A 7,096-nucleotide genomic window follows, 5' to 3' on the forward strand; every position below is an offset into this window, starting at 1 on the left:
CCGCCGCCGCCTCTTCCGGGGCACCGAGCGCGTCCGGGGCACGGCCGGGCCGCTCCATTCCCGCGCCGAGGGGGGCGCGGCCGCCCCGCCGGCCTCCGCCAGAGGGCGCGCGGGGGCTGCAGCGCCGCGCGTGGAAAGCGGCGTCCCCCGCGAAGGGAATGGAAGGGCCCCGAGCCGCCCTGTGGAAACTTCTCGGATTTGGGGTTTTTGGGAGGTGTTTTAGGTTGGTTCGTTGTTTGCTTTTTTCTATTTACAGAACTCTAAATCCTTTATGATTCCAACCGCCGCACACGGTCAGACCCCGCTCCGACCCCACCGCCCGCCCCGGCCCCTTTTTTTTCTGGATTTTCGCGGTTTTCGGGGCAGCCCCGCGGATCCCGTGCCGCACGTGCCGCTTCCCTCGGTGACACCGAGCCGGGGTGCCCAGGGACCCCTGTCCCCCCATCCCGGGGGCGGGGAAGGGACCGGAGCCGCTGCCAGGGCTGGCCCCGGCCAGGAACGGGTGGGGAAGCGCTGGGAGGGAGCCGTGCCTCCGCTGGGAATGTCACAGCTTCAGGATTTCCTCCAGACAGGGCACGAACCCTCCGCGTCCTGGAGCAGTCGGGCCTTGCTTGGGCTCATCCTTTCGGGAAGGGCTGAGTCCACTGGAGCCTAAATTGTCTGTTCTGTGCCTTGCCCAGGTGACGCTGCCACTGCAGGGGTGACACACCTGAGCTCAGGTATCAGAAGGGCTGAGCAAGGCTCAAACTGTGCTGCTGAAAGTCCCGAGCACAAAATCCTGTGGTACACCCCGACTTGGGTGTTCTCCCCAGACCCACGGGGGGAGCAGCAGGAATGATGCTCTGAGGGGATTCCTGCCAGGAAAACACACCTTGAAACCACTTTGCTTTAGAGAAACAGCCACAAAATTCATAACGGTGCATTGAGGGGCAACTTGTTGGTTTTGGTTAGAGAATTAAAACACTGGTGTGGGTGGAGGATGGAGATTCCAGCCCTCGGGTCCCCTGCCCTGTGAGGGACCCCAGCAACGCCATCACCTGCAATTAGGGCTGGGCAGATCCGTGTGGATAAGTCGGAGCCAGGGAATAATCAGGGTCCACTGAGGAGATTAGACACGGAGCACAAGCTGCCCAGCAACACACGGCCCAGCTGGCAGGCCCTCGGTGTTCTGTGGGTGGCAGCTCCAAGACGTGGAGGAGTGAAAGAAAAAGAAACAGAAGGCTTAGAAGCCAAATAAATAAATTAGAGCAGGATAAATGGGAGGGGACTGTTCATGCACTACAAAACCCATTCTGGAATGCCAAGAGCTGCCCAAGCTCAGTCCCCAGGGGCAGCACAGGAGCAAACCCGTGTCAGATCTGTGTTTGTCACACCAGGCACAGGTCTCTGCTCCCTGTGACAGGGACAGGAGCCAGGGAAGGGCTGGAGCTGTGTCAGGCAGGGTTAGGTGGGGTATCAGGGAAAGGTTCTTCCCCTGAGGGGTGTTGGGCACTGCCCAGGCTCCCCAGGGAATGGGCACAGCCCCGAGGCTGCCAGAGCTCCAGGAGTGTTTGAACCCTCTCAGGCTCGGGGTGGGATTGTTGGGGGGTCTGTGCAGGGCCAGGAGCCAGACTGATGATCCTTGAGGGTCCCTTCCAGTTCAGGATATTCCATAATTCTGTGGACCTCATAGGTCCATTGTGGGAGTGAAAACTTCTTCCTTCTCATCCCATTCCCTGGTGAGAAGGCATCAGACTGAGCACCTGTCATCTCCAGAGCACTCTGCAACCATGAACTCCTTAATCCTCACACCCCGGGAAGGGTAAGCATCCCCCTGGCTCACAAACCTCCTGAGCTCCAAGGCTGCTCCTGAATTTTGAACCTGCCCAAATGGAGCTCCCAAAGCAATGGAACAGTTCTTAGCCCCCTTTCCAGACCTGCCGAGCACCTGAGATCCCCCAGGAGCTGAGGACTGCTGAATCCAGGCTTTGCTGGGATGTAAATGACCACTAATGCTGGGATTAGGGCATCTCCCAGCAGCTGGTTCTGCCCATTCCATGGAAGTGCCCGGCTGGTAAAGGGCTCTGTGTCACCAGGGCTCTTCCAGCTCAGGAACACTCCCAGCCTCGCTGGCTGGGCTGGAAAACCAGGCCTGGTCCATGGAATGAGAAAAGAATTCCTCCTGGGTGACAACAATTCCGTGTCATCCAAGGGAAAAATGCAGGAGCGACACCACTCGAGCCAGGATACGACCGGGTCCCGCTGTCACCTGTTGGGAGGTGAAAGAACCAGTTCTGTGTTTACACCTGGGCAGGTTCTTTCCTGTTAGTCACCAGCTGTGACTGAGGCACGGGCAGCTCCCCTTGAGCCCATCCAGGGCAGCCCAGGGGCTCCCAAAGGCTTCTCCCAACAGCTGGGAATCAGCAGAAACAATTGTTCCTCCTGCCCAGGGCAGAGCAGAGTGAACTGGTGGACACACAAATGAGACATCCCAGTCTGAGAACAGGCACAGGGCAAGGCAAGGAGCTCCTTTCCTACAGCAGTCCCTCACCCAGCTCCATGGAATCAGAATATGGAGTGATTTCTTCCTTGTTATAGTCAGATTATCTGATGTGAGCCGATGCCAGTAAAAACTGGGATTTCCTGTCACCAGCCTCTCTCTGCTCTATTGACTTTTCCTTGCCTCGGGCACACCTTATGGATTTATTCCTCATTCCCCAGCAGAAGGGATCCAGCTGGATTCAAGGGCATCTCCCTGTTCCTCTAGAGCAGGAGCATCCCAGCACTCAGGATGGGGCAGGAGGAAGGTGAGGACTGTGACACAGAGACCTGAACAGCCAGCAGAGCCTTTCCCAGCCCTCAGAGCCAGCAGGACACCGCTGGTTTCGCAAGAGGAAACTCCACCTCAGGGCAGCGCCGAGGGCACCAGGAATTTGGCCTTAGGAAGCCAGGAGTGCACGTTGCAACCACGAGACAGAGGGTGAAGGAGCAGTAGGAGCAGTGCTGGGTGAGATTTATGGCTCCTGGCTGTGAGCTGGGGCCTCCCCCTGGCAGCCCCGAGGTCTCTGGGCTGTCCCTTGCAGTGCAAAGTGCTGCTCCCTGCACAATTGTGCTGAAACAAGGAGTCAGATTCCCTTCTCCTGGTCCTTCACCCGTGTTACATCCACTCTGCAATGGGTGCTTGCTTCACTCCCACAAGAAAGGCAGGAATTGTTTCTTGTCCCTGACTCTGATGAGGTCCCTGCACAGCAGATTTACCTGGGCATCAGCCTGTCTGAGGGCTCCAAGGTCAGTCCCTGCCTCAGGGGTTCTGTCCCTGTTCCCCACACCTTGCCCTGTGCCTGCAGAGCTGATGCCAACGTGGCTCAGCCACCTCTTGGCCCCAGTGTTTTGTCCAAAGGTGCTAAATTAGGTTACTTCACCACTGCTGCCATCCTCACTATCAGCAAGGAATAAATATTTTTAGACATGGAATAAATACTGAACTGGCTTCCCTATCTCTGCCTCAGCTCTTGTTGCCTCCTCCCAGACAGCCGGGGAGCCTGCAGCACCGTGGTGGAGCCCTCAGGATTACAGGGTGTTCCCACCATGGAGCTGTGCAGATGCTGCCAGGGCCTCCTTGGTGCCTCCGACACAAAAGGCTGGGCTCAGCAGCTGCTGGAAACATCTGGCTTTAATTCTTCCTTAAAGCCACGACTTTCATTTGGCCACCAAACCACTTCCCTTTCATCTCTCCAGAGGACCAACCCTGTGGCAGGGCTGTCCTTACCCTGCATTATCCTGCAGGAAGAAGGTCCCAGAAAATCCAGGGCTGTGCTCCTCACAGGGGAGAGATCTTGGAGAGGGCAGCAGCTCCCAGCTGACAGGTTCCTGCTCTTCTCTCTCCCTAGAGTTCCTTTAATGTCATTTTGAGGCACGAATTTCTCCATCAGCATGGTTCAAAGGGGCTCAGAGTCCAGCTTAGACCTGATTGTCCCCTAATTCCCTGGGCTGAGAACCCAAACTTGAAGAATCAACAGATGTGGCGTGTTGAGCTAAGAAGGCCAAAGCATGTCCTTGGGCTGGAGGGAGAAGCTGTGTCTGTTTGGAAATCCTTTAGCTGACTGTGCTGAAGGTTTGTGGCTGGGCTGGCAGGCTGGGAGGAGGGCTGGGAAAAGGCCTGGCAGGATCAGAAACACCAGCAGTGGCAGTTCCCTCAACAACACTTGGCTGATAATTCTGCTATCAATAAATGATTACCCGAGCAGGGAGACGATGTTTTGAACACTCAGGGTGTTTTTGTGCAGCAGAAGAGGCCTGGAGTGAGAACGTTGGAGGCTGGAGAGATCAGCTGCCATCACATGATCCCGTGACGCCGGTAACCACAGCAAAGTTTTATCCAAAGCCAGGGAGGCTCTTGGCTCTGCTTCTGGGCCTGAGCTCAGCAGAGATTGTGCCGTTGTGTTTTCACAAGCTTCCACGGGTGCTGAAGGAACTGCTTGGCTTTTCTGGGCAAAACTGAGTCCCGGTGTGGGAGCAGTGCCTTGGGCAGAGCCATCACGGGGTCTGATCCCAACACGCCAGGCAAACCCAAGGAGCTCCAGCTCCAGGGGCAGCCAGCCCGGAGCAATCCATCTCCTGTGGCAGACTCTGGCAACACCCAAAGCCTTGGCAGGGCTGGAGTGTAGAAACTCTGCTATAATTTCGAATAAACCAGCTTTTCCCATCTGCCTCCTGCACTGCTGCAGGGCCACACTCTTCAAATGGCCGCGGGGAAAAGGTTTTACCTTTTTATTTAATGTGATCAAATAGAACAATCCATGCAGGGGACAGCAGGATAACAGCAGGCTCACATGGATTCACAGCTGCCTGCCAGGAGCGTGGAGCTGCTGAGGAGCAGCAGCTTGGCTCTGCTACACAGAGTGAGGGGGTTTTTCTGTAGCTCAGGTGGGTCTTTTGGTACTCAGGATTTTCCATTCTTGCTACACTGCATTCCAGCCAGGAAACCTCCAGGGCATGAGGAGGTGATCCCCAGTGGTACCTTCAGGAGAGCTCAGGTGTCCCTGTTCCACCTCCTCACTGCTCCATCCAGGTCAGAGCCTTCCTGGCAGGGAGGAGGAGCGAGTGAATCACCAGGAAAGGGCAGGAGCAGGAAGAGCAGCTGCCAGCATGGTTCCTCCTGGACCTTGGACAGATGGAGCTGGCCAGGAGTTAAAGTTTAACTCCTCCAAAGACCTCGGCTCAGCAAAAGGCCCTGGAGACACCAGGGACATCCTGCTTGGCCAGGAGCTGCACTGGGACGGTCCCTCAGGGCTGCACTTGTGCCTCAAAGGCAGTTAAGTCAAAAGGCAAAAAAGTCCAAAGGGCCTCACAAGGTCCAATGAGAGCCAGAAAAGAGATGGATAAAGACAATGGCAATAATGAGTCCATCTGGGCAGCCCTGCCCTGGGCACACCAGTTCCCACAGCATCAAGAAGGAAAAGCTCAGGAGTGGTTTGGGATATGTTGCTACCCAATGATCTTGGCAAAGCTGCAAAGTTTCCTGCTCTCCCTTCTTTCTCCATCTCTCATTCCTCTTCCCAAGGGCATTTAAATCCGAGCATGACAGACTTGGCTAGAAAGGAGCACGAAGAGCCCCGGGGGTAGGGCGGGACCCCAGATGTTAATCCCAGCTCAGGTTACTCAGCAGCAGTTTTGGATTCCTCACTTCACCCTTGTAAAGTGGGAATGGTGCTTCCTGAATTCCCAACGCTGCCAGAGTCCTGTCTGAGGGCAAATTAGGGAGAACCAAAAGCATTGGGTGAGTGGCTGTGAGACGCTCTCTGCTGAGGACCAGGAGCTCAGATTTTCCTGCTCCTCCAGCCAGGATGCCAAGGACAGCCACGAGCTGCCAGGAAAGGGCTCAGCAGTTCCTCTGTCGCACAGGGGACACATCCTGCAGGGAACCCATCCATCCCTCCTGTTCGTTTGTGGCCTCTGCAATAACCTGACATGGGGGGAAGGAATCAGTCGTGTTCAGCAGGTGGATCCAATGTCTCTGCCAGTCCCCAAGGCTGAGGAAGAAAGGATTCTGTAACCCAAGAAGGAGCAGCAGCTCTGACTGTCCAGGAATAAAAGAGTCTCAGTGAGCAGCTCCTGGCTAGAGTTACCTGCAGGCAGAAAGGGAGAGCTCAGGGAAGAGCTCAGGCTGTCCCATCGGAGCCACGGGTGTGCAGCCCTGCAAAGCTGTGCCACAGAGGTTTCATGATGGTGTTTTTCTGTTACCTTGGCTTTATCACAAAGCAAAAGGGAATGTACAGACTGACAGGGTATGTTTGGAAATGGAAATAAAATTCCAGTTTAATCACTAATTAAACAAACCAGCGGTGCTGTTGGGAGGGGTGACTTGGAGTTTACGGATTGGGCGGGGACCTCAAAACCAAAAAAATGCCATGAGGGCATCCCAGGCTTTTCTGGGGGTTTCTTCAGCTGCTGCCTCACCCTCTGTGCTGGTGCTGGGCCTGGGCTGTGGGAAGCTCAGGAGCCCCATGCTCAGAGTCAGTGCCAGCTCCTCGGGAAATGCTGCGATGCCCCGAGCGAGACTCAGGTGAAACATCAGAAAGGGAGGGGTGAAGACAGAAAATGTTTCATTGGATTCTTCCCTCTGGTATAAACCTACCAGAGTGGTCCCGTTCTGCAGCTCCAAGAGTGACTCCAGGAAAGCAAGAGGCACTACCAACAGAATAATAATTACAATTGGGGTTATTTCCCAGGAGAATTGTTCGTATCTTATTGATTCATCAACCTGCAATTCACCACCTCTCACCAAAGCACCACAAACCCCATTTTAGATCAATGCTGAGCTCAGAGCACCCCAGCTGCAACTGGGGGATGAGATCAGAGCTCAGAGCCCTCAGCTGCACCTCAGGAGTGAGATCACAGCCCTGTCACTGCCAGCTCTGCAGCCACGGGTCCCTTCCAACACGGGAGATTCCATGGTTCCATGATTCCGTGATTCCATGATTCCATGATTCCGTGATTCCATGATTCCATGGTTCCATGATTCCATGATTCCATGATTCTGTGATTCCATGATTCCGTGATTCCATGATTCCGTGATTCCATGATTCCGTGATTCCATGATTCCATGATTCCATGA

General features: G+C 55.2%; 1 long non-coding RNA gene across 1 annotated transcript; it reads left to right on the forward strand.

The window, feature by feature from the left end:
- The first annotated feature begins 148 nt into the window (after window positions 1–148).
- Window positions 149–6,195, forward strand: LOC134563165 (uncharacterized). The gene is made up of 3 exons (XR_010083331.1): window positions 149–223; window positions 681–1,801; window positions 2,701–6,195. It is a non-coding gene; the product is annotated as an uncharacterized LOC134563165 (long non-coding RNA).
- Window positions 6,196–7,096: the final 901 nt, after the last annotated feature.

The sequence above is a fragment of the Prinia subflava genome, chromosome 34, assembly GCF_021018805.1.
Source record: "Prinia subflava isolate CZ2003 ecotype Zambia chromosome 34, Cam_Psub_1.2, whole genome shotgun sequence".
Taxonomy (NCBI): domain Eukaryota; kingdom Metazoa; phylum Chordata; class Aves; order Passeriformes; family Cisticolidae; genus Prinia; species Prinia subflava.